Genomic DNA, 27,634 nt, shown 5'->3' on the forward strand with positions numbered 1-27,634 from the left:
TTACGTACGTATCAACTGTCAGAGTCGTATCTAAATGTATCAGTTGCGCCGTATCACTCCAACTGCACACGCCCCATATTATCACAGAGCCTCCACCAACTTGAACAGTCCCCTGCTCACATGCAGGGTCCACAGATTCATGAGGTTGTCTCTCCATACCCGTACACGTCCATCCACTCGATACAATTTGGAACAAGACTTCTCCGACCAAGCAACATGTTTCCAGTCTTCAGTGGTCCAATGTCGGTGCTGTCGGGCCCAGGCGAGGTGTAAGTCTTTGTGTTGTGCATTCATCAAGGGTACAGGAGTGGGCCTTCGGCTCCGAAAGTCCATATCGCCGGTGTTCCATTGAATGATTCGCACGCTGACACTTACTGATGGCCCAGCATTGAAATCTGCAGTAATCTGCGGAAGGGTTGCACTTCTGTCACATTGAACGATTCTCTTCAGTCGTCGTTGGTACCGTTCTTAATGGATCTTTTTCTGGCCGCAGCAATGTCGGAGATTTGATATTTTACTGGATTCCTGACGTTCACGGTATACTCGTGCGATGGTCGTACGGGAAAATCCCCAGTTTATTGCTACCCCGGAGATCTGTGTCCCATCATTCGTACGCCGACTATAACACTACTTTCAGATTCACTTAAATCTTGACAAGCTGCCATTATAGCAGCAGTAACCGATCTAAGAACTGCGTCAGACACTTGTTGTCTTATGTAGCCGTTGCCGACTGCAGCGCGGTATTCTGCCTATCTATACCAGTTTCTTTTGCGCTTCAGTGTATTTTACCGTAGATTTCTCACTGTGTTTGTCATCTGTATGTTTCTTAATGTTAGTAATAAAGACCATTCCTCAAGGTGAAACAAAATTCGTGCACTCGGACGTTAAAGCGAGATTCCTTGTGTACTAAGAGCAGAAAAAATCTCTAACAAAATTATGTCCTGTACATATTTTTGGTTAGTGCAGTGGGTAGAATGTTGTGTTGGAATATTCACGTTTAAGAGTTCGATATCAGTCTTTTTTTTTTTTTTTTTTCTTTAGTTCCGTTCTGCGCATTAAAGCTGCAATACAGCCTCTTTCGTGAACGATATCTTACAACTAGAGGGTTTTTCGTTTTTTTTTTTTTAATGTGGCGGGTTTTGGTGAGACGTGTCAGAAAATTCATGCAGATAATCAAAAATAAATAAACTGTAATACTGATAAGCTAACAAATGACACTAATCCGGAGCACCGTGGCAGGAGGGTATACCGGAAACTACGGATGCAGTCGATGAAGTAGTGCGTAACAATATATTTAGACGATGTGGCTATGTGATTATCATGGTTGCAGGGGATAAAAGAAGTAGGGACAGACTTAGAAGGATAGTGTGGCGTCGGTTTCCTTACTTTCGGGAAATGAGTATAGCTGATGAAAATGAATACAATGTTAGCAACGTACCGGGCAGGCTAAAATGGTTCAAATGGCTCTGAGCACTATGGGACTCAACTGCTGTGGTTATCAGTCCCCTAGAACTTAGAACTACTTAAACCTAACTAACCTAAGGACATCACACACATCCATGCCCGAGGCAGGATTCGAACCTGCGACCGTAGCAGTCGCACGGTTCCAGACTGCGCGCCTAGGAACCGGGCAGCATGAAGGTATACGGTGAATGGAAGAGTAAACGTTTAAAGCCAAAATACGTCTTTAAAAACTGAACGATAACGTCGAGTGTACCTTTATTTCTGTTCTAATTTCAAATACGAGGGTTGAAACTTTAATAGCGACCACCATTTATTTACAGCTCGTGCAAAGTAGATACGTGTTTCAAAGTTTTACTGACCTTCAAAGTAGTCACCAGCATTGTGTATAACCCGTTGCCAGCGATGTGAAGTTGTAGGATACTCTTAGCAGTGCCACTTGTGTTGACATTTCGAGCGGCGTGGTCTATTGCCCGACGAATTTGTAGCAGTTCTGAAGCGAATGCCGCGATGTGTTTCCTTCAGTTTAGAAATCGAGTTGAACTCACGAGGGCTTCAGTCAGGGGAGTGCAGTAGGCGGTATAGCACTTAGCAGCCCCATCAGTCAAACAAATCAGTAACAGCTTGTGCTGTATGTGCTTGAGCACTCTCCCGCAAAATGATGGTCGGGTCCTGCATAAAGTGTCATCACTTCCGTCTCTATGCTGTTCATTTTTGAAACACAGCCTAAAACCAGACGTCGGAGATTTGCTGTTTTACCGGATTCCTGATATTCACGATACACTCGTGAAATGGTCGTAAGGGAAATTGATCACTTCATCGCTTCCTCGGAGATGCTGTGTCCCATCGCCCGTGTGCCGACCATAACACCACGATCAAACTCATTTAAATCTTGATAACCTCCCACTGTAGCAACAGAACATCTGCGCGAGCCACGTTTTGTTTTACACTCCTGGAAATGGAAAAAAGAACACATTGACACCGGTGTGTCAGACCCACCATACTTGCTCCGGACACTGCGAGAGGGCTGTACAAGCAATGATCACACGCACGGCACAGCGGACACACCAGGAACCGCGGTGTTGGCCGTCGAATGGCGCTAGCTGCGCAGCATTTGTGCACCGCCGCCGTCAGTGACAGCCAGTTTGCCGTGGCATACGGAGCTCCATCGCAGTCTTTAACACTGGTAGCATGCCGCGACAGCGTGGACGTGAACCGTATGTGCAGTTGACGGACTTTGAGCGAGGGCGTATAGTGGGCATGCGGGAGGCCGGGTGGACGTACCGCCGAATTGCTCAACACGTGGGGCGTGAGGTCTCCACAGTACATCGATGTTGTCGCCAGTGGTCGGCGGAAGGTGCACGTGCCCGTCGACCTGGGACCGGACCGCAGCGACGCACGGATGCACGCCAAGACCGTAGGATCCTACGCAGTGCCGTAGGGGACCGCACCGCCACTTCCCAGCAAATTAGGGACACTGTTGCCCCTGGGGTATCGGCGAGGACCATTCGCAACCGTCTCCATGAAGCTGGGCTACGGTCCCGCACACCGTTAGGCCGTCTTCCGCTCACGCCCCAACATCGTGCAGCCCGCCTCCAGTGGTGTCGCGACAGGCGTGAATGGAGGGACGAATGGAGACGTGTCGTCTTCAGCGATGAGAGTCGCTTCTGCCTTGGTGCCAATGATGGTCGTATGCGTGTTTGGCGTCGTGCAGGTGAGCGCCACAATCAGGACTGCATACGACCGAGGCACACAGGGCCAACACCCGGCATCATGGTGTGGGGAGCGATCTCCTACACTGGCCGTACACCACTGGAGATCGTCGAGGGGACACTGAATAGTGCACGGTACATCCAAACCGTCATCGAACCCATCGGTCTACCATTCCTAGACCGGCAAGGGAACTTGCTGTTCCAACAGGACAATGCACGTCCGCATGTATCCCGTGCCACCCAACGTGCTCTAGAAGGTGTAAGTCAACTACCCTGGCCAGCAAGATCTCCGGATCTGTCCCCCATTGAGCATGTTTGGGACTGGATGAAGCGTCGTCTCACGCGGTCTGCACGTCCAGCACGAACGCTGGTCCAACTGAGGCGCCAGGTGGAAATGGCATGGCAAGCCGTTCCACAGGACTACATCCATCATCTCTACGATCGTCTCCATGGGAGAATAGCAGCCTGCATTGCCGCGAAAGGTGGATATACACTGTACTAGTGCCGACATTGTGCATGCTCTGTTGCCTGTGTCTATGTGCCTGTGGTTCTGTCAGTGTGATCATGTGATGTATCTGACCCCAGGAATGTGTCAATAAAGTTTCCCCTTCCTGGGACAATGAATTCACGGTGTTCTTATTTCAATTTCCAGGAGTGTATATAGCCGTTTCCGACCGCAGCGCCGTATTCTGCTAGGTTACATACATCTGTATTTGAATTTGCGTGCCTATACCAGTTTGTTTGGCGCTTCAGTGTAAATTATTTGGCCTGCCTTATTAATTCGTAACTAATTCTTTGACGCCCTCTCGTATATATGCTGTTTCAAAACTACTTTTACAAAATGGTTCAAATGGCTCTGAGCACTATGGGACTTAACAACTGAGGTCATCAGTCCCCTAGAACTTAGAACTACTTAAACCTAACTAACCTAAGGACATCACACACATCCATGCCCGAGGCAGGATTCGAACCTGCGACCGTAGCGGTCGCACGGCTCCGGACTGAAGCGCCTAGAACCGCTCGGCCACTGCGGCTGGCTATACTTTTACAAAATTGGAGGTGGGGGGAGGGGTAGGTTCCTTACACCAAACAATAAAAAATGATTCGTTTTCGAGATATTAACGAAAACTGACTTTCAACAGGTTTCCAGCTACACTCTAAAAACTTGACTTATCCAAGTACCCATTTTTCTCATTTCATACTACATGGCGTTTTGTTGCCAAGGTGGGTTGTTCGCATTCGTCTTTCTTCAACAAGTCGATTGTGTACATGTTCTACAAATAGTGAGTTAACTGAAAATGCTCTGTTCAGATATGACAGGATATTAATTGCGTTGTAAGATGGTAAGAACTATGCCCCTTACATGACGTCATTAAAGATCACACTGAGCGAACAGTAGGGCTGAAAAAAATGACTGACAAGGCACAATGCATCTTGTAGAGGGTATAGTATGGACGTATTGGAATAATTAATGTCAGGTGATGGTTTTAAAGTAATTCACACGACATGAAAACTTTGTGGAAACGAGTCGATATACTGGACGCTAGTTTACCCCAGGGAAGTATTTAGAGTTGACCGTGGCCAGCTGCAGAATGGCAAAGGGAAGCGACAATAGGCAGCTTAGGGCGGCTCAAGCTATGAGAAAGCAGTAACGCGGCGCGGCCTGCAGCCGCCTTAAGATAAGTGACAGCATGGGTGGTTGACCCCGACCCCATGCTGGTGTACCGGGAAGCAGACGGAGAACTTGTACACCTGTTGATAAATGTTCGTCGTCCTGTTTTCAGGGAAACATGCGAGAAAGCCGCGCAAAGCTACGGTGGAGTGGTCAACAGAGGTCAAAATATGCGTGTTCATGACTATAGTAATTTCACACTGAATTCACGGTCCGCAGAGTCTGAAGTAAATCAGGTGAAGAGCGACAGAATGAAATACGTCGGCCTCCGATGGGAACGTAGGACCAAGGAATTTGAAGTACTCTCCCGGGAGTCAGAATTCCGGAAAAATTGATGTTTGTGCAGACGCTAACCTTGATGGGTTGCCTGGGAGGAGCTAAATAACAGAAGCTGAGAGGAAGGGAAATTTTGTGGGAATTTGTTCACTTCCCAGAGCAGGCATTGGTCGGCACTGGGAAGCGACGCATAATTAACGCGACTTGCGCTGCAATTGGCGTAAGTGATTTTGCTGGAGGGGAAACCAAGAGGTGAAGAGCGGACTGTGAGAAGTCTCCATAGAGGTCTTCCATTCCCAGCATGCCTAGAGTGCGGACGTGGCGTTCTTTACTCAGCTTGCCTTAGAAAGAGAGAGCATCTCTGCAGTTTAGGACTTAGCAAATGGAACGATTGAGCTTGGAGCTTTGGTTCAGCTATGTACTGAGCAGGATAGCTAGGAGTGAATAGACGAGCGCAGCCTTGCAGCACCACGAGGTCGGCCGACGTCCGCACAACGACACCGCTCTGCCACGCTGAATTCTGTGATATTGCGCCCGCTCCGGCCACTGATTAATTTGCTGGATCACATCCGCAAAGTTTCCACGAGGGTTTCATGGGCCGTGTATTGGAGAATTCTTCTCGCACTTCGCGTTACTCCTTGGTCAGTCGAGAGGAATTACTTTTGATTTATCGCGCTTTACTCCACGCAAACGCAATTTATTACCACTGCCTGTTAGGAGAGTCATGTAATGTGATGATTGATGGTCGTGAGTTAAAATAAATCTGTGCTAATCGACTACATCTGTTTTCAATCAAGTGGTTGAAATCGCAAGTTACTTTCTTAATTAATTTTATGTTCAACATTTGCATCTGGTTTTCAATAGCTGAATATAACATCAATGTGCACCCCTTTTTAATTAAAAGGGATCAATTCTGAACCAATTAATGTCAACACTGCCACATCAGTTCAATCAGGAGTCACAGAACCTTATTACTTTCTTTGTGTTATCCGATATTGCCGCGGTTTTGCACTCTCTGTTGATCTGTTAGTCAATTAGCTGGGGTGAACACACACTAAAACCAGATAAGTGACGGGTGCGGTGTTACAGCGTGAGCAAGCAGACATGATCTTTATGTACGGCCGGGGAATAGTAATGGATACAAGGCTGGACGGATGTATCAGATGGCGTTTCCAACCGAAGACAGCCAAGTCATCCAATCTTTTGGTCCTATGTATCGTTGCCATACGGAAACAGTATCCGTAGCACCAAGGATTCTTGATCGAGAAGGATCACGTGTTGCTTGTACACCTGACCAAGAAGAGCACGTTCCAAGTGCTGTTGAAGAAGAGTCAGGTACCAGCGCAATACGGGTGGCCGTGGCATGTGGCCCATTTTCAAGTTTAGCACAGACGATACTTCAAGAACAACACATGTATCCGTATCATCTTCAATTTGTTCAGAAATTTATGCCTGGCACCAAGGGAGAACTTTAGCCGATGGCTTGTTGTATAAGCTGGTAACCTGTCATTTGTATCTTCTGATTTGTTTACAGGAGAGGCTACGTTTGGAAGAGACGGAATAATATTTTTCCACAACCAACAGTGATGGGCCGATCGCAGTCCTCATGCTATAGCAAGTACAGCCTAGATATCAGCATCAGTGTCGGCTGGAATTGTAGGTGACTGATAGGATCGTACGTACTCGGAGTACATCTAACAGGTGATCTCTACAGGGGCTTTATTCAGAGCACCATATAAGAACTCCTAGAGGATGTGCCCTAACAAATAAAGAGAAACGTGTGGTTTATGCAAGATGGCGCTACAGCACATTTCAGTGTTCCAGATGCAGTGACTGGCATTTACTTTGATAGATGTATAGGTAGAGGAGGATTAGTTCCATGGCTTACTAATTCCTGCTTCTTCAGAGCTATCGATTATTATCTCTAGAGGCACTGTAGACGATTGATCTATGCAGCAGACCGCTCTGATGCAAAAAGTCATCATTAACACGTCATGGAAACGTGTGAAGCACGTCGAAACCGTCAGGGAGTATTTGACTGGGTCCAACATTTCAAGATTCGACTAATGCAAGCCTGTTTAAATGCAAGAGGAGGAAACTTCGAGCAATTATTATGAGTTTATGTGTAAATGTGCTCCAGTCACGTAAATTGTAAAGTTTCAAAAATAGCTATAAAACGGAGGATTTTCGGACATACGCCTGCACGAACTTCTTTCCCTGTTTCGTGTAAGTTACCTGTCCCCAGAGTATGTATAAGTGTTTAGAAACACGCTTAGTAATTTTAGTACGATTTTGTTGTTTCAGCTGTTATTTTATTTCTGAAATAACATAGTAACTAAAGTGAATCAGGATTGTGTGATCACTGACTATATTACTGACACTGTGGTTAAAATGGATTAAAGATACAGAGTGACAATTATTGAACTATATGAAAAAAAAACGTAAATTAGTTACAAACTACGGCGTGAACACATTTTATTCAACATGTAAACGTCACTACAGATATTTGGCTTTAGGTTATGACACGTTCGATACGCCTGCCATCATTGGCGATGACGTGGCGCAGACGAATAACGAAATTGTGCATGACCCGCTGAAGTGTCGATGACCTCCTGAATGGCTGTTTTCAGCTTAGCAACGGTTTTAGGGCTATTGCTGTACATCTTGTCTTTAATGTAGCCCCCCAAAAAGGAATCACATGTGTTCAGATCCGGAGAATATGGCGGCCAATCGAGGCCCATGCCAGTAACCCAGAGACAGAAAGCGGTGTCTAAAGTGTTCCTCTAGAACATCAAACACTCTCCTGGTTCGATAGGGTCGAGCTCCGTCTTGCACATCTTGTCGACATCAGGGTCAGTTTGGATAGTGGGGATGAAATCATCTTCCAGAACCTTCACGTACCGTTCGGCTGTCACACTGCTATTCTACAATATCGACCGAGTTTTTCCGTGACTGGACATTGCACACCACACAGTCACCCGTTGAGGTTTAGGAGACCTCTATCGCGACATGCGGATTCTCCGTTCCCCAAATGTGCCAATTTTGCTTACTGACGAACTCATCCAAATGAAAATCGGTTCAAATGGCTCTAAGCACTATGGGACTTAACATCCGAGGTCATCAGTCTCCTAGACTTAGAACTACTTAAACCTAACTAACCTAAGGACATCACACACATCCATGCCCGAGGCAGGATGCGAACCTGCGACCATAGCAGCAGCCCGGCGAAAGTCGGCTTCGTCGGTAATTCAAACTATACTAATTTCCATCATGCCCCGCGGCCAATCGTGCAGTTTGAACTTCCTAACGCAAACCGATTCAGAAGTTGTGACGATTTTACTTCTTATACAAAATTGTTAAGGCTTTCGTGGACACTTGTTGACAAACTGCCTATTGGCTTCTGTCTCGGGTTCTTCGGCCGACGTTCATCTAATGATTTTTCTGACGTTTCGCCAGCACGAGTGGCTGGCATTGTCAAAGCTTCACCCTCCATTGCCGGTGGTGAACTGGAGCCGAGCTCGCGGTCGCAGACTATATGTACCTGGCGCGCCAACGTCCGAGGGCTTCTCCGCGGTCATTTCCGGTGCGGTTCTCCTCTTGCTACCTGCGACGGTCGTTCGCTGCAGTACGGGAAGCCAGGATCAAAGAGTGTCTTAGATCGGCGAAGGAGAAAAGAGACCCACTTGCAATGTCGGGAATATACCGTATACCATGCAAATGCGGAAAAGTTTATGTCGGAATGACTGGACGATCCATTAACACCAGGATCAAAGAGCATAAGCGACATTGCAGGTTGGGGCAGGTGGAGAAATCGGCCGTGGCAGAGCACGCACTGAATGAGACCGACCACGTAATAAAATTCGCCGACACGGAAGTTCTGGCTGTAGAGAAGCACTATCACACGCGCTTGTTTAGAGAAGCTGTAGAAATACAAAAACACGCGAACAGTTTCAACAAGAAAGAGGAAAGCCTTAAGGTAAACGGATCCTGGCTTCCCGTACTGCAGCGAACGACCGTCGCAGGTAGCAAGAGGAGAACCGCACCGGAAATGACCGCGGAGAAGCCCTCGGACGTTGGCGCGCCAGGTACATATAGTCTGCGGCCGCGAGCTCGGCTCCAGTTCACCACCGGCAATGGAGGGTGAAGCTTACTTCATATAGTTCAATAATTGTCACGGTGTGCAGTGAGATAAGGAACGAAACTACCATGGACTCCACTGTTTTTCTCCTTATTGAGCTTCCTGCTGCGTCTTGATGTCCGTGCAGAGAAAGAGACACAGAGAAAGAAGTGTACATGTATGTGAGGGAGACACACCAGCCATCCTGCAGTGAGCGCGCCAGCGAGTACCGGGAGGAACAATCGCCGGGGCACGAGCAGCGGACCGCAGGCCAGGGGGCTTGGGGGGAGCCACCGAGGGGGAAGGCAAACAGTCGCGCAAGAACAACAGATTAGCACAAAGGGCACAGTGGGGGCGCGCCGCACAATTAACATGGGAGCAATTACAACACTCAAATTCTCATTATTCGGCAGTAATTAAAAGAAAACCCTCGGCGACAGCTGCTGCAAAAATAACGACGCTCGCTGTAATTACACGGCGCAGGTCGGCGCCGGCGCCGCCACCGCGACGCCTGCCGTCTCCTCCGAATCAGCGTCTCCTTTGCGGGCCCGAATTACTACTACTACTACTACTACTACTACTATACTGTTACTACACTGGGACAGCGCCACCTGTCACAGAAACTCTCTGCTTGTGCTCATGTCTCTTACAGTGCCGCTGTGTTCAAAATACAGTTATAATAATAGAAGAAATTATAAATTTCATGTACTGCGGTTTGCATATTCACGTATTAACGGTGCCCTTTTGGTTCAGAGTCCTGCACGGTATGTTTCGCATATTCGGTGGCATATTTTACGCTCACACGTTGCGTTTGATTCATGGTGTGTTGTGTTGTGTTGTCGCAAATAAGGTGTTGGAAACCATGAACTGCCATTGTGGTAATCAACTGTCGCATCTTCAAGTTTTCTTTTGTCTTTATTCGGTCAATCATGGCCCCTGTGCCGTAAAATTCTGGAGGTATGTCTCTCCGTTTTTTGGTTACCTGACATGATCAATCTGTGCAGGACTTGCTCTGTAAATTTGTACTTCAGTGGTGGAGGGTACATTGTATGCCACTACCACTTCCTCCTACGCCGCCCCATTCACGAATGGTGTGCGGGAAGAACATTTGTTGGTAGTTCTTCGTGTGAGCTGGAGTCTTTTCGTAGAAGTACTCAGGAACCAGTTGCACAAGAGAAATTTTATTCTTTTACCGGTTTCAGGCAACTAGTGCCCTTCTTCAGAAGATCGTAACTACCGCATTATTAGCGAGCGTCACAAATAAGCAGCATATGCAGCGTATTACTTTGAATTACAGTGCCTGTAGAAATATGGAAAAGAAGAATGGAGAAGAAAATTGAGGATGTGTTCGATGACGATCAGTTTGGCTTTAGGACAGGTAAATTCTCGCGTTGCCGTTGATAATGGAAGTAAGACTAAATAAAAATCAAGACACGTTCATTGGATTTGTCGAACTAGAAAAAGCGTTTGACAATGTAAAATGGTGCTAGATGTTCGGAATTCTGAGAAAAATAGAAGTAAGTTATAAGAAGAAACGGGCAAAATACGATACGTACAAGAGCCTAGAAGGATTAGTAGGAGTAGACCACCAAGAACGAATTGCTCGAATTAGAAAGTGTGTAAGACAGGGATGCAGTCTTCGCCCCTCCCATTCAATCTGTATATCGAAGAAGCAGTGATGGAAATAAAAGAAAGGTTCAGGAGTGGAATAAAAATTCAAGGTGAAAGGATATCAGTGATAAGATTCTCTGATGACATTGCTATGGACAGAGAAAGTTAAGAAGAATTACATGATCTGCCGAATGGAATGAATAATCTAATGAGTACAGAATATGGATTGAGAGTAAATCGAAGAAAGACGGAAGTAATGAGAAATAGCAGAACTGAAAACAGCGAGAAACTTAACATCAGGATTGAAGTCCATGAAGTAGATGAGGTTAAGGAATTATGCTACCTAAGCAGCAAAATAACCAATGGCGTACCGAGCAAGGAGGACATCAAAAGCAGACCAGCACAGGGAGAAAGGACATTCCTGGCCAAGATAAGTCTAAATGATTTAAAACATTGTATGATGTAACTACCACTGCCTGCTGTTATTGGGTACGTAATTTCTCTCACTGAGTTTTTGTGTATTCCCTGCTGTGTTTTTATATTGCTTTAATCCTGTACTCTCGGCATATTTTCATACATATGATCTGAAGTTGGCAGTTTATATTCCGATCTAGTAATGTGCTGATGTGTTAACATAGCGACCTTGGCAAATACTGCCGGCTGGAGGTTCGAATCCTGCCTCGGGCATGGATGTGTGTGATGGCCTTAGGTTAGTTAAGTTTAAGTAGTTCTAAGTTCTAGGGGACTGATGACCTCAGATGTTAAGGCCCATAATGCTCAGATTCATTTGAACCATTTTGGCAAATACTCGTAAATAAAAGTTTTCACAAGAAAACTGAAGTACAAATTTACAGAGCGAGTCCTGCACAGATTGATCATGTCAGGTAACCAAAAAACGGAGAGACATACCTCCAGAATTTTACGGCACAGGGGCCATGATTGACCGAATAAAGACAAAAGAAAACTTGAAGATGCGACAGTTGATTACCACAATGGCAGTTCATGGTTTCCAACACCTTATTTGCGACAACACAACACACCATGAATCAAACGCAACGTGTGAGCGTAAAATATGCCACCGAATATGCGAAACATACCGTGCAGGACTCTGAACCAAAAGGGCACCGTTAATACGTGAATATGCAAACCGCAGTACATGAAATTTATAATTTCTTCTATTATTATAACTGTATTTTGAACACAGCGGCACTGTAAGAGACATGAGCACCAGCAGAGAGTTTCTGTGACAGGTGGCGTAGTCCCAGTGTAGTAACAGTATAGTAGTAGTAGTAGTAGTAGTAGTAGTAGTAGTAATTCGGGCCCGCAAATGAGACGCTGATTCGGAGGAGACGGCAGGCGTCGCGGTGGCGGCGCCGGGGCCGAACTTGTATAGATTTTTTGGTATTGTCATAGATTACTCTTCTACGCATGTACGCTCTCGAAATATGTACAAAAAACCACACGTTGATGCGCATCATCTCCGTTGTAGCGTCTGCCACAGACGAAGCAGTGACGAAACGCGCTGCTGTTCTTTGATATCTATTTCCTCTACCTATCGTACCTGGTAAGCGTGTCAGACTGAGGAGCAGGGTTATTCTGATACTAGGTGGGTTTTATAGGCTACCTGTTTCATGGGTGAACTGCCCGTCCCGAGGATTCTTCCAGTGAATCTCTGTCTGGCACGTCCCTTTCCTACGATTAGCTTTAAGTCGTAGTTCCACTTTAAATCTCCACATATTTAATTGATATAATTGCTTGCAGTGATTTTTCGGCTGTTCAGCAATCATGTAATCATACAACAGTAGGTCGTTCCGCGTATTTACGCAAAATATATTTGCTTATTTATAGGGGCAGCTGCCAGTCTTACGAGTAAGTGTCGATCCTTTGCAGGTCTTCCTACATATCGCTAAAATTTTCTGACGTTCTGATCTCTCCAAATACAAGATCATCATCCATGAACAGTATGGTAGAACTTCCGATATTATTCGTTAATACCGCAAAGAGCAAGGGCTCTGTAACACGGCTTTGCGGTACGGCAGAAGTTAATATCACGTCTGAAGATTTATCTCCGTTAATTTCAACATGCAGTGTTCTTTTTGCTACAAACTCTTCGGATCAATCAAATTGCTTGCCTGATATTTTATGAACACGTTTAGCGAGAATGTGGAACTGTACCAAACGCTTTATTGACGGCAAGGAATGTGGCATCAGTCTGGGCTCCGCTATCGATTGCCTTCTGGGCCTCCTTTATCAAAAGAGCGAGCTGAGTTTCATGCGATCGCAAATGTCTCTGTAGAAATGAACACGTATTCTTACGTAAACAGGTTCGTCACCAGTTCCTCCGCTTCCCTCCAGGAATAGCCATCCAAAACGTTCCGGTTTCAAGAGTCATTTCTTCGCTTACGTAGCTTCTTTAAACCTACATTCACCTTCGCGTGAATATGTGTCGCATGGCGAAGAGTACTTCATATACCAGTTTCATTTGCCCCTTTTCTTGCTGCACTGGCGAACTCCTCGGGTGAAGAGAGATTTCTAGCAAACCTCCATAGGAACTCAAATTTCTCTGATCATACATCACGTTGGTTTGGACGAGAAAGGATGTGATATAAAGTAATATGGTGCTAGACTCGTGTTAGAGTAATTGTCCACCAAATTTTAACAGTCAGTCTTTCCGTGAAACCCAATGAACGTTTTGTAGCTGCCACATTTTGAAATAACTGGATATGAGGTCCGCCTTTTACGTGAATCACTGAGCTTTTCATATAGACCCACACTTCCTGGACGCCATTTCGGCCTGTCTTCAGATCTTAATTTTACATTACAGGGCTGCACTGGACCAATCTGTTCAATATGGGGCACTGATAGCTTGCCATCTGCAACTTTAGCTTTCGTAAATCTCTTGCCATCTTCATTCCGCTTCCACACGAAGCTTCACCCGAGACAAAAACTTTCAGAAAAAGACATCCTAACACTCAAATTCATAAAAGATGTTAAAGAATTTCTTCTTGGTTTCCTTTCCTGCATGCTCAACGCAATGTTTGAATAACGTCAGGGGAAGGCAACAAATCTCTCTCATTCCTTCTCAACTTCTGCTTTCCTTTAATTTCTTTCGATTCTCGAAACTACAGACTGGTTTCTGTACAAATTCTGTATACTTTCGTTCCTTGTATTTTATCCCTGCTATCTTCAGAATTTCAACGAGTGTATTTGTAATGTCATGCCGCAGAAAAGTATTGAAAATTACATACTAGTAGATAAATCGGATAAACATATACGTATTTACGTGAGGCTCGATGGCTGGGTGCAGGTCTTTCATCTGGCCGCCATTTCGGCCTGTCCTGAGCCTATTCCATTATGCAAGTGTGGAAAGGCGACCTCCAGTTTAACGTGGAATTCGAACCACATGTCATTGGTCGCGACTCCTCACGTCGTTAAGACTTGTATGTTCATGAAAGGCAAACTGAAAAATTCCGTGATCCGACACGGATCCCAAGATCTCTCTGTTTCGAAACACACACTTTACCACTAGACCCACAGACTCCGACAGCGGATAGCTGAAGAACAGGTGCTGAACAGAACGGGGAGGAAAGAAATTTAAGGCAAAACTTTACTAAAAGAAGGGTAGGTTGGTGGGCCGCGCCCTAATCATCAAGGGATATTCAGTTTGGTGGTAGAAGGGAGTGAGGGGACGTGGTTGCAGCGGGAGAAAAACGCTTGACTGAAACAGTAGTAAGCAATCTGAAATGGATGTAGGGTGTAATAGATTAAGAGTCTAGCACAGGATAGAACAGCGCAGAGAGCTGCAGTCTTCAGAATGACATCCACAACAACAGCAATAGGAAAATTCCAGAATGAAATTTTCACTCTGCGGCGGAGAGTGCGCTGATATGAACCTTTTTGGCAGATTAAAATTGTGTGCCAAGATCGAGTCTCGGTCTGGCACACAGTTTTAATCTGCCAGGAAATATCAATATGAAGATTATCGTGGGGCTCATGTGAAAGAGTAACATATCGGTTTAATGCTACTCTAAACTTGCCTATTTAAATTTTCCAACAACAGGTGGTCCAACACTTTCGTCTCGGGAATAAATACACAGAAGCTCCGAGGGTCATTAAGGCTGATAAAGAGAAAGTAAGCAGATGACGAAAGAACTGAGACTTTCTCGTACGAGTGGCAAGTGAAGCAATAGATTGCGAGAGAGGTAACTGAGGCAGATCCGAATTCCGAGCGCTTGGTTATACTTGGCAGTTTGGTTAAACGTGGCAGTAAGAAAATGATACTGCTTCGATTAAAAATCGCTAAATCAAGGATTAAAGCTATATTATGTTTAGACAACGAAAACGTGTGCGTGTGAGTGGCGAATGGGGATGGGACAAGAGAGGGGTAGGGGAATTCGGGAACGAGGAAGAAGAGATGAACAACTCGAAGGATCCAATCAGCACTCACTGACTGTTATTCATTCTTGCGGAAGGTGTTTATTTTGCCAGATGCTTTTAGAAAAGCAAGAATAATGTTTGCGTGTAATTCCCGTCTAAACTTACGCTGTGTGCTGCACACCTCCGTTGTTTCCTCTAAATAAGCCGCCACGGATGAAGACGCTCTAATCGGAGCCTAAACGGCGCCGTGTCGGCCTCGCGACTCCTGTGACGCGGCATTTGTTTTTGTTGGGAGGCGCTTGTCTTCGCCCACGCCCCGCCTGCGCGTGACGTCACACGGTGCCGTAATTACCTGGCAGCCCGCCTTCACTCGCCTGCCAGCTACACACACAGTATTGTGCCTCTGGGGTGCTGATCTGTCCTTACTGCCACCACCCAACATCAGCCAGGCCGCGGTACATGGCATATCGCCCTGCAGATTTCCTAAGTTAAATGAGGCAAGCTGCATACGACGTAATTTCAAAGATAGTAATCCGATATCCGTGCATGGTCCTAAGCGAGTCCATTACGCAAAGGTCGAAGCGTATTCGAAAAGTTTGGGCAGTCGGGTTGGACAATAATGATACTCATTAGAAAAAGGTTACACTTGAGATTTTATTTTCTGCTATCCTACTATGCTTTTTTACTTAATAGCCGTTCACTTCTAAATACCTTTCGCAATATGTACAGGGCCAATCAAGAAGTTTCCATTTTAGTACGTTGCTACAGCGTATGTGCAACGTATCGCGACTCCGATGCGGGTATTCAAGCACCGACGTGTAGGCGAGGGACTTGCGTCGTATTTGTGTCTTTCCGATGCGAATGCTGTAAATGCAGAAACGTGAACTATGGCGACATTATTACCTAATTGGTCCCAAGCATGACCAACGTGCTCTTATTTTTTGGAAATAATTTGTGGTAAGTTCCTATTGGACCAAATTGCTGAGGTCAACGGTCCCTAGGCTTACACATAATTTATCCTAACTTAAACTAACTTTCTCTAAGGACAACACATACACACACACACACCCATGCCCAAGGGAGGACTCGAACCTCCGACAGGGCGATCCGCGCGAACCGTGGCAAGGCGTCCAAGACCGTTCGGCTACCCGGAGCGGCCTGCTGTTACTGTCTTCTTGGCTGCAGAAGGACGAATTCCAACAGACATGCATCGGAGGATGAAGAATGTGTATTACGGCGTATAACTAAGGCGAAGCGTACGTGAAATCTACGAAAGGGCTGCTGCTGCTTCTTGATAACGCACGTCCCCAAGCCGCAAACGTCATGACACAGACGTTACACCAACTCAAGCTCCCGCCTTATAATTCTGATCTATCCCCATACGCTTATCACCTTTTCGGTCCCTTAAACAAGGCCTCGATGAGTCGACAATTCCTGTCGGACGAGGATGTGCAGCAAGACATTGCGTTTTACCAAGCGGATGTATTCAGCCTGGTGCATTGTTAGGTTGATTGCCTCAGTTCTCGCGTTGATGTTTTCTGACTGATGTGCCGATTCGGAAATGTACGGGCTTCGAACGGAAACCGTTACACAATGAAGGCTTTCTCGAACAGGGTATCTCAGCTGCTTCCAAATCTTCCGAGTTGTATGGTCGTGGTCCTTGACACTTTCTTCGTTCCTAACATTTCGTCGAGAGCTGCGCTGGATATCTTCATGAATCTCGCCGAGTAACGCGTCGGGTCTCGGAAAGCGAGAGCGTTAAAACGCGGAAAGGTGGAGTCGTAGAAGTTCACACATGATCGGTAGAGGTAACTCTGGCCAGAGACAAATCATAGCATCTAAATGTAGTATGTCAAAGATAAAATTTATCTATCGCTTCTGTGTCGCTACTATCGATATACCACTACGTTTGACGCCTTCTTATTTCCGGTCAAAATTATCACTTCTCTTTACAGGGTGCTAATAAAAAAAGGCGTCTAATACTTTGAGAGGCAGTAGTACTCATCGAAACAACAAAAGAAAGTCAAATAAACATGGGTGCGGAATCGCATACTTATCATGTTTACAGGAAGGGCTGCGCGACGCTTGATTGCAGATATTAGCGCAGTCTTTTCACTGACGCTCCGTCAAATATGTCGGCAAGATATTATGACGTCCTACTCAAAGTTTTCTACTTACCATTAGGTGGTCTACAGTCAGTTGCGTGGTTCGAGTCGTGTTGCAGGCACGTTAGTTTTCGTCGTGTTAAGAGTGCCTTATTGTACGGTACTGTCAAACATGGTAACGTACCATGGTGTTTTACCTTCTGCCAAACGCGTATTCACTTGCATGTTTACTGTTATTGAGCTTTTATTGCACAAGCGGTGTAGTACATTTACATTTTCTACACTACTGGCCATTAAAATTGCTGCGCCAAGAAGAAATGCAGATGATAAACTGGTATTCATTGGACAAATATATTATACTGGAACTTCTAGAACTTACATGTGATTATATTTTCAAGCAATTTGGGTGCATAGATCCTGAGAAATCAGTACCCAGAACAATCACCTCTGGCCGTAATAAAGGCCTTGATACGCCTGGGCATTGAGTCAAACAGAGCTTGGATGGCATGTACAGGTACAGCTGCCCATGCAGCTTCAACACGATACCACAGTTCATAAAGAGTAGTGACTGGCGTATTGTGACGAGCCAGTCGCTCGGCCACCATTGACCAGACGTTTTCAGTTGGTGAGAGATCTGGAGAATGTACTGGCCAGGGCAGCAGTCGAACATTTTCTGTATCCAGAAAGGCCCGTACAGGACCTGATACATGCGGTCGTGCATTATCCTGCTGAAATGTAGGGTTTCGCAGGGATCGAATGAAGGGTAGAGCCACGAGTCGTAACACATCTGAAATGTAACGTCCACTGTTCAAAGTGCCGTCAATACGAACAAGAGGTGACCGAGACGTGTAACCAATGGCACCCCATACCATCACGCCGGGTGATACGCCAGTATGGCGATGACTAAACACGCTTCCAATGTGTGTTCACCGCGATGACGCCAAACACGGATGCGACCTTCATGATGCTGTAAATAGAACCTGGATTCATCCGAAAACTGCCGTTTTGCCATTCGTGCACCCAGGTTCGTCGTTGAGTACACCGTCGCAGGCGCTCCGGTCTGTGATGCAGCGTCAAGGGTAACCGCAGCCATGGTCTCCGAGCTGATAGTCCATGCTGCTGCGAACGTCGTCGCACTGTTCTTGCAGATGGTTGTTGTCTTGCAAACGTCCCACTCTGTTGACTCAGGGATCGAGACGTGGCTGCACAATCCGTTACAGCCATGCGGATAAGATGCCTGTCATCTCGACTGCTAGTGATACGAGGCCGTCGGGATCCAACGGAGTTCCGTATTACCCTCCGGAACCCACCGATTCCATATCCTGCTAACAGTCATTGGATGTCGACCAACGCGAGCAGCAATGTCGCGATACGATAAACCGCAATCGATTGGCTAAAATCCGACCTTTATCAAAGTCGGAAACGTGGTGGTACGCATTTCTCCTCCTTACACGAGGCATCACAACAACGTTTCGCCGGTCGCGGTGGTCTAGCGGTTCTAGGTGCTCAGTCCGGAACCGCGCGACTGCTACGGTCGCAGGTTCGAATCCTGCCTCGGGCATGGATGTGTGTGATGTCCTTAGGTTAGTTAGGTTTAAGTAGTTCTAAGTTATAGGGGACTGATGACCACAGACGTTAAGTTCCATAGTGCTCAGAGCCATTTGAACCATTTTGAACAACGTTTCACCAGGCAACGCCGGTCAACTGCTGTTTGTGTATGAGAAATCAGTTGGAAACTTTCCTCATGTCAGCACGTTGCATGTGTTGCCACCGGCGCCAACCTTGTGTGAATGCTCTGAAAAGCTAATCATTTGCATATCACAGCATCTTCTGTCGGTTAAATTTGCCGTCTGTAGCACGTCATCTTCGTGGTGTAGCAATTTTAATGGCCGGTAGTGTAGCTTCCACCACTTGTTAGCAATGGAAGCCTACTACTCAACAAGTGAAATGGCGGATACGATATTCTGCAATGGTTTGGCGGATTGGCGTAGCCGCCGAAGCCGTGCCCACTACGCTGAAAAATATCCACAGCGCAGAGTTCCCTCTGGAATGCTGTTCGGAAGAGTTCTTTAGCGTCTGATGGACGCAGGTACCCTTGCACCTCGGAAGACTGGCAGTGGAAGGCCCCGCACAGTCCACACGCTTGAGATGGAGGAGCGTTTGCTGCGTTCGGTGGGGGGAAAAAAATAATGAAAGAAAAATTGCTGGGGCCAGTGTGCGAAGATTAGCAGCAGCAGAAGGCGTGTCTCACTGTCTTATGTGGAGGGTATTTTTTGAATAGTTGCTGTACACCTGTACACGTATCATCTTTAGCGCGTTGAGGCTCTAAGGCCACAGCGTCGTCATAGCAGGGGACGGTTCTGTCATCGGTTGTTGCAGGTGTGTGCTGCAGATCCACTGTTCACATCCAAGATTTCATTTACCGATGAGGTAGGGTTCACAAGAGATGAAGTTGTGAATTTCCATAGCTAGCAAGTACGGGCAGATGTAAATCCCCAAGCAATGTAGGAAAGAGGGCATCAACACCGATTCTCAGTCAACGTCGGCGATAGATTAAGAGAGCCATACGTGCCACCAGAAAGGTTAACTGGGGCGCATTATCTGGACTTTCTTATTAATGTATTGCCTACCTTGCTGGAGGCTTTGCCATTTCATCAGTGAATACAGATGTGACTCTTCCATGATGGCGCGCCAGCACAGTCTCATCACGGCGTGCGTGAACATCTGACGCAGACATTTCAGAATCGCTGGATTGGTCGGGGGAGGGAAGGGGGGTTCACCTTGGCCTGCTCGTTACCCAGACCTCAATCCTCTAGACTTTTGGTTATGGGACGCTTTAAGGAATTGGTGTACTCCACGCCTACTAACGATATGTAAACACTACAGGGTCGAATCTTCAGCGCGTGCTAGCAGGTACAACAACAACAGGCTGTGGTTCAAAGGGTGCGTCATTCCTTACGCCGGAGAGCAGAAGGATGCATGGTAATGAACGGACCCCACGTCGAACACGTCCTGTAAACACTTGTTTATCGCAAAAAAATGTTCAAATGTGTGTGAAATCTTATGGGACTTAACTGCTAAGGTCATCAGTCCCTAAGCTTACACACTACTTAACCTAAATTATCCTAAGGACAAACACAAACACCCATGCCCGAGGGAGGATTCGAACCTCCGCCGGGACCAGCCGCACAGTCCTGTTTATCGCAGAAAGCATGCCTTTCCAGACCCATGTTTATTGCACTTCTTTTTCTTTTCACATATCAGGGTATTCGACACTTTATTTTGAACATCCTTTATAATCGTGGGTGATAGTACGTCATTGTAGATATAAGTTTTATCTTTGACAAGGATTATCTCTGCCAATCACTTGTAAACTTCTACCATACCCCTTTTTCACAGTATTTAGGTTGCTCTCCGACGTCCGACCCGTCTCAGCGGAACGCGAGCGTCTCCTAAGATGTCTAGCGCAGTTGTGGACGAAACGAAAATGTTTCGTGGACCACGAACATATAAAACTTCGTAACGTTCCATTAGGCCGGCCGCTGTGCCCGAGCGATTCTACGCGCTTCATTTCGGAACCGCGCTGCTGCTACGGTCGCAGGTTCGAATCCTGCCTCGGGCATAGATGTGTGTGATGTCCTTAGGGTAGTTAGGTTCAAGTAGTTCTAAGTCTAGGGGACTGATGACCTCAGATGTTAAGTCTCATAGTGCTTAGAACCATTTGAACTATTTGAACGTTCCATTAGCTTTTTCAGTCCCTGTGCAATGAAGCTCTGCGACTGGGAACTTAACCAAATGCCAACGGCAGTGTTCAGTTGCCTGTCACATTCATACTGGTGCCCATCAAATCATTGTTTCAAGAGCAACATGAACTGAAAGCCGCTGGGTGTGAAGTCAAGTAGTCCGGTTCCCAACGGAAACACTGAATCTTATCCTTAATGTGGGGAGGGGCGTATGGAAACGCGTTTTCGTGGAGAAAGACTATACCGGACTATAGTTTCTCGTGGAGTATATATTTTATGGTGACGACTGTATGGCAGTACATTATCTGATCAAAAGTGTCCGAAAACTCATATGTAATGCGGAGCAGGCTACTAGATCTCACGAACAGCGGATGCCCCAGGTGTAGAAGTAGTAAACGGGGGGGGGGGGGGGGGGTATTGTGTTGTCCGTCGAGAAGCACTAACAGCAGAACAGGAGAGCTCAGTTATTTGGAATGCTAAATGCCGAAGGATATGAAAATAATGTACAGCATTGTGTACGTACAGGACAGGAACAGTTCGGAAAAGATGATATTTGTGCCAGCATGACAATGCACCATGCCATTAAGCAGCGTCTGTAAGATAATGGTTTGTGGACGTTTAATTCCTGATACTGGCTGGCCTGCTGAGGGTCGCGACCTATACCCAGCAGAACACCTTTGGGGTGAATAAGTCCGCACAGGATACGGTGGCCGATGCACATTGACTAGTTTTGGTTCAACCACTGGGTGATTTCATTCATTTGTTTGGAAGGGGAGGCCTACAAGTGCGTTCCACCTTTCGCCGGTCAGTATCGAGGCACTCCCCCTGCAATCTTTCTCAAACGATTTTACAGAAATTATTAGGTAAAACAACTTCAAAAAACTTAATTTCTGCTTTAGTTATAGCTTAATATGTCAGGTTTGTGATGATGTACCCATCATTTCGTTAATCGTCATAATTATTGTGATATTTACGTAGAAATTCGGAAAAATTTGCAATGAAAAATAGAGATAGCTATGGTTTTGCGTTTGGTGCATAATACATACTTTGTTGTTGCATATGAAACTTAGCTAACATATCGAATTTTTCTTTAGACATGGGTAGAGTATCTGTCACCAATCTCGAGAAAATTGATCTGAGGGGGGTAGCACACTCATTTGGGATCACAGTATGCCGGCGATAAAGCCAGAATGAAATATCTACAACATTCCTCATATTTCATAAACGGTTTGAGATATCGAGATGAAATTTTGGCAAATGATAGCACGAACAGAGGAGAATATTTCTTCATACCGTTAATATGTAAAACTTCATTATCTACCGTGTTATTCCACTAACTACAGACTTTTTCGATGAAAGAATATAATTTTTAAGTGTCGTCGATAGCTGGTGAAACGAGAAATGCTATGGATTTTGGAACAACACAAGTGAAGACATTACACTTTTTTGTACCGAGGGTCTGTTTTTTCATAAGCTACTGACCTTACTTTTCCTCAGTAACTCACTTAATAAACTTAATAAACCACTGTTTCAGAATTCTCTCGCAGTTGTGTCTGCATAACACGTTACTGAAGTGTGACTGTGTGAACTCCGCTCTGTTTTGGCAAAACAAGCAAATTTTGACATGGCAACCAGAGAAATGAGTAGATTTTACTGAAAATTCGCCACTCATGACGGTTCTCTGAAAGCTATAGATTGTTAACAAGGCAGACGAATATAAATGGCTGGATTTTCAACTGAATTTTTTTAGATGCTAACCAAAGCAGAGATCTTTTTGAATGGTAACCACGCAAGAGTGTTTTTTTTTTAAATTATGGTTTCCGGGCGAGAAACAGCTGTGGCTTAGTGAGGGGTAAAAGCAGGAATTTAAATCAGCAGCAATGAGAGCAAAACTCAAGAATGGGGGATACTAAAAACGGAAGGAAATCTTAGAAAAGAGCTATTGAAGAGTGCTTTTTTCCCCGAAAAGAGCTTAAACTAACCGATGTTGTCTCACTAATACTTATAAACCCATGGACGCGATCAGATGAGCGCGCGTCATCTGCTAAAAGGAAGATACATCAGGCGACAGCTGTAGACGGGCGTGTAGAGGATTAAAGTAGGGGCACTGAAGTAAAAGGTGTCTCACCGTCCACAGTTGCAAGCAGTGGGGACAAAGCGGGGGAGCGTCGCTACTTAAAACATGTAGATGGCTAAAAAGACAGTGACCAGTCGGGAGTCTGATTAAAATTACCTCTTCCGACGACGAGGCCGAGAGGAAGAGGTCCAAGCACAGGGAAGAAGTCTTATGTACCGTAATTTATTATCCTGAAGTGCAGACCAATGTGTGTGCCATAAAAGAGCAACACGACGACATGAAACGTACTGTAGTTCGGGGAAGGGAACCATGCAGACAGTGGACCGAGGAAGAGAGACAGCAGCCTTTGCCGTTATATTGGCTGCCTCGTTTCCACGTACGAGGTGTGGCTAGAAAAAAGCCGGACTAGTACTGGTGAAACAATAAAACGAATGCAATAAGGCTGAAAGTCGCGTGGCCTGTCACGTGACTCTCGCTCCGCCTACTGCTCGAGTTTCATCTGCCTCCTGCACTCAGTCTGCCCGTGGCGTCTGTTTTAAGTAGTTGACGTTTTGTCTGTGCGTCGGAAAATGTTGAGTATACAGAAAGAACAGCGTGTTAACATCAAATTGTGTTTCAAACTAGGAAAATCTGCAAGTGAAACGTTTGTAATGTTACAACAAGTGTACGGCGATGATTGTTTATCGCGAACACAAGTGTTTGAGTGGTTTAAACGATTTAAAGATGGCCGCGAAGACACCAGTGATGACACTCGCACTGGCAGACCATTGTCAGCAAAAACTGATGCAAACATTGAAAAAATCGGTAAACTTGTTCGACAAGATCGCCGGGGTGGGATCACTTTCAATGTTTTCCAGGATGTCAGAACAAATCATTCTTCGGCGTTCCTTCTGTTCAATTGTGAGACACTTTGGAACCATTTTTGAACACACTTTGTTCATGTTGAAACTTTCATGAAGAATCTGCCTAACACTTTCCTTGTCAACTCCTGTTAACTCAGACACTGCTCTGATTGTCAAACGGCGATCTTGTCGAACAAGTTTACCGATTTTTTCAATGTTTGCATCAGTTTTTGCTGACAATGGTCTGCCAGTGCGAGTGTCATCACTGGTGTCTTCGCGGCCATCTTTAAATCGTTTAAAGCACTCAAACACTTGTGTTCGCGATAAACAATCATCGCCGTACACTTGTTGTAACATTACAAACGTTTCACTTGCAGATTTTCCTAGTTTGAAACAAAATTTGATGTTAACACGCTGTTCTTTCTGTACACTCAACATTTTCCGACGCACAGACAAAACGTCAACTACTTAAAACAGACGCCACGGGCAGACTGAGTGCAGGAGGCATATGAAACTCGAGCAGTAGACGGAGCGAGAGTCACGTGACAGGCCACGCGACTTTCAGCCTTATTGCATTCGTTTTATTTTTTCACCAGTACTAGTCCAGTTTTTTTCTAGCCACACCTCGTATATCAACATGCCTTGGGATCCAGAGCAATTCCACAGAGATATTCCCCAAGTGGAGCATGTGGAGGCAGTCCTGAATGCAGGGGACCAGAGGGTGGACAGGTTAAAGTGATTGGAGGTTGAGAAGAGTGGGCGTGGAGGGTCCCCTCTTAATATTTACTAAAATGTAAGTGTAGGCTTCAGTTCAGAACGGCACTTCCCCTACAGTGTTCGGCATTTCTCCAACAACGCCTGCCCATAACCCCCACCACTATCGCTCTCCGTACACGTGCCCTGCCGTCTGCGTATCAACTAGCCACGGCATTCTGGGCAGACTACATTCGACTTCATTCAAAATCCCAGTGTCCAACATCACTACCTACTCTGGTTTCGGTTCTTGAGAAAAAAATGACCTTACATTTCTCCACAGACATTTAGACATCACACTGAGAGTGTCCTCATCAGAGTTCAAGCCATCATAAAGGCGAAAGATGGGCATATCCCATATTAATGCCCACTAACTGGTGTCTGGATGCTTTTGATCAGACAATGTACGTATCAGCTTTAATTGTTGACCCTCGCTCCATGAAATCAAAAAATAGTGCCCTTTTCGTCCCAGAAACGGTTTTTGAATCGAGTGAGTGCTTGAATTTTTCTCTTTGGTGAGCTTGGGTGCAGCTACTGCATTGACTGTTGGATTGATTCCGCACTGGTGTAGGATAGTAACTTCATGTCACCTGTAGAAATGTGATGAGAAATTGATCATGTTGACAGCCTTCATTTGACATTACTTGGTCATTGTGTCTTTGGTAAGTATTTTTTGTTTTGTTTCGTACACAGTTTGAGATGTCCAAGTTTCTCTGTGAATTTCATCTAAACAGTGGTACGTTCAGATTGAGGAAATGCGTGTCGGACCACCATGGTCAGACGTCGAAGATATCACAGTTTATGATCCACTTATCGTACGATTTTGTTGATCTGAATAGCAGCCCCGTTATTCACCGTTTAGATTTATGTGGCCACTTTTGAAGTCTCGATCTCTATGTCTAACATTTTCTTGACCGACTGCTGCAGGCCCATAAAGTAGGCTCAACTGCTGACGAATTTCAGCCGCTGTCGCTGCTTTGCGTACAAAAATCAAATTACAACAAGCACTTTGCAACTGGCGGGAGCAACTATCACCGAAGACATTGTTGTTCCAAGCCCACAATCAAACGACTACTGGATCAATACAATGACTTTCGTGGTTTCGTAAGAAGTCAAGACATATCGCCTGCATTTTTTCATCTTTATACACGGCTGCAAATGTTAAAACTCTAACAGACAGACTTTCATTTTCGAATACGCCTCGTAATTATCATACAAATTTGCGTAGGAAACATACTGTTAGTAGGCTTGGAGTACCTACTTTACCGCTCAGTGGAAGTGCGGTGTGGCTAGGGCCTCCCGTCGGGTAGACCGTTCGCCTGGTGCGAGTCTTTCGAACTGACGCCACTTCGGCGACTTGCGTGTCGATGGAGATGAAATGATTATGATAAGGACAACACCCACTCCGAGCGGAGAAAATCTCCGACGCAGCCGGGAATCTAACCCGGGCCGTTAGGTATGACAGTCCGTCGCGCTGACCACTCAGCTACCACGGGTGGACACCGCTCAGTACCTTCAGAAGATACTCTCGCCATATGGGGGGAAGTGTGCCCATTACATTCGCAACAGAGGATTTCCTGCAACACCTCAGGCAGTCACAGATAACGTACTCCGACATCAAGGTCAGTTTCGACTCGCTCGTCCTGTTCACCCGCGTACCACTGAGTAATTCACTTGAGCCGATTGAAGAAAAGTTCGGTGGTGATCTTCTGGACATATTCAGGCACATATTAACCTTGACATACTTCCTATATTTGGGTCAGTTAAACGAGCAAACGGAAGGGGTGGCAACAGGCAGCACTCTCTCACCGGTGGTGGCCAATCTCTTTAAGGAGAGGAACTTACATCGGCCACAGATCTAGTGAAATGCTTTTTAGGTACGTGGATGACATCTTTGTTATATGGCCCCATATGAGGGAAAAGCTCGATGTTTTCTAGGAACACCTAAACTGTTGCTACCCTGACATTAAATTCACCATGGAACTGGAGAAGGATGGATTACTCCCATTCCTATATATACTAGTAAAGAGGAAGGCAGATGGTACTTTCAATCACAATGTGTACCGCAAACCCACTCACACCGATTTGTACCCGCAAGCCAGCAGTTGCCATCGTCTGGCACAGAAAAATGGAGTATTCAGAACTCTGGTTCACGGGGGACGAACTCTTGTCAGATCCCGATAATTTGGCGACGGAGATAGAACACCTACAATCTGTGTTCTATAAAAATGGATGGAAAAATGGAAATGAAGTCCCATGCTTCTTGACAGAGCGTAGGGGAACGATGCAGGAGACCCGCACCGCCGTACTAGGCAAGGTCGCAATGGTGATGGTTTGCCGTAGCCTCCCTCCGACCGTAATGGGGATGAATGATGATAGTGAAGACGACACAACAATACCCAGTCATCTCGGGGCATGTGAAAATCGCTGACCCCGTTGGGAATCGAACCGGGATCTCGTGTTCGGGAAGCGAGAACGCTACCGCGAGACCACGAGCTGCCGAAAAAAAGGATGCCCTCCTCAAAATGCTCAAAAGGCACTGCATCCTGTTCCCCCGCCAGAAGTTCCTGAAGAGATACAAGAAGAAACGAAGAATGTTGCATATTTGCCATATGTCGGGCCATATCGGCCAAAATCAGCAGAACTCTACTCAAGCATAACACCAAGAGCGTGTCCTATCCACCCACCAACATTAAGGCCGTGCTAGGAAGCAGAAAGCGGCCGTTTAACACGCGCCATTTGAATGTGCTCTGGCATACATCGCTCAGACGAGATGGACTGTTGGCATTAGGTGCAAAGAGTACCAAGCGCGCACCAGACTGAGACAGGCAATCAAGTCAGCGATTGTTGAGCACTGTTTAGAACTAAGTCATTCTATGAACTATAAT

Source organism: Schistocerca nitens, chromosome 7 (assembly GCF_023898315.1).
Source record: "Schistocerca nitens isolate TAMUIC-IGC-003100 chromosome 7, iqSchNite1.1, whole genome shotgun sequence".
Taxonomy (NCBI): Eukaryota; Metazoa; Arthropoda; class Insecta; order Orthoptera; family Acrididae; genus Schistocerca; species Schistocerca nitens.